Here is a 1,208-nt window from a genome sequence, read left to right as displayed (position 1 = left end):
GCAGAACTTTTGGATACTTTGCAGAACGTTCCCGGGACTGCCTGGGCGGGAGAGGGCGAGAGGGAACGCAGCCACGCCCACCGTCCCCCCACTCTGGCCGTAGCGTTGCTGCCGCGAGCTAGCTTGCACTGGCTGCAAACCCCGAGGGCACCGCTGCAGGGTGGCTGCGAGTGCGGCGGGAGGTGCAGAGCCGCGGGGACGGGGCGACCTCTGTACTCGCGCAGGTGCGGAGGCCCGGCTGCCCGAGCGCGCTGCACGCAGCAGGCTGAGCTCCCCAGCGCAGCGCAGGCGGATTTGTGCCTCCCGGCCCTGCAAGCTGCCTGGGGGAGGTGCAGCCCACCCGGCGGGGTTCTCTCGCTCCCTTCCCCCATTCTCCAAGTTAGTTGAGTAGGGCAGAGGTTGGCAGAAGCTAACTCGAAAGCGGGCTTCTCTCGTTTCTCATACCTCATACTTCAAAGAACGAAGTATGAGATTGAAGGCCTGAGAAAAGAGAAGTCTCTTCACGTGATCAGCAAATGAGACCCTCACTGCGTGGGGCTTGATCACACCAAAAATTGGGCCTTTCTGTTCTCCACTGATCCCTCCCACACTTGTGTTCCTACATTCACAGGATTTCCACCTGCTGGCTCCAGATAACTTTCAAATCTATACTTCAGCTCTTGTCGCTTCTCACATGGGGGGGGGGGCATACAGCTTCTTGCCTTGGGGCAGCTTCACATAGGATCTGCAGGCACGCGAAATTCAGCCTTTAAAAAACCTCGATGGGGATGGGGGCGGGGTGGGCTTAACAGATGCAGACGTTTCTCGAAAGTCATCCCACACTTAGGATCTGTGCATGCGCTGTAATGATCCCTCTGAAAACCGTCATCTTGCAGCCTTCTCCCCACCCCCACCCACCCTCTCTGTTCACAGGTCCAGCAAATCCCTTCCCCAGATCCGCTGATCATTGCTTCCTACGAGTCCGTGGAACACCAGCCCTTCCCTTGTCTGGATCTGCGGTAGCTTCCAGAGGGTCTCCCTGCTTCTTAGCCTTCCAGCAAATTCCATACAAACAGCAGCTGGCCCCTGCAGTGGCTTGGTATTGTTTGCCTTGTGAAACCAGAAGTTAAAAACCCAAGGCTGTGTCTGAAAGGACTTTGAATGGTCTCCCTTTCTCGGCCTCATAGAGTTTCCACCCAGCATGGAAGACTGCACCTACCTGTTCACTC

Source organism: Crocuta crocuta, unplaced genomic scaffold (assembly GCF_008692635.1).
Source record: "Crocuta crocuta isolate KB4526 unplaced genomic scaffold, BGI_CrCroc_1.0 scaffold41, whole genome shotgun sequence".
Taxonomy (NCBI): Eukaryota; Metazoa; Chordata; class Mammalia; order Carnivora; family Hyaenidae; genus Crocuta; species Crocuta crocuta.
The sequence above is the reverse complement of the archived record's forward strand: the minus strand, read 5'-3'. Positions refer to the sequence as shown.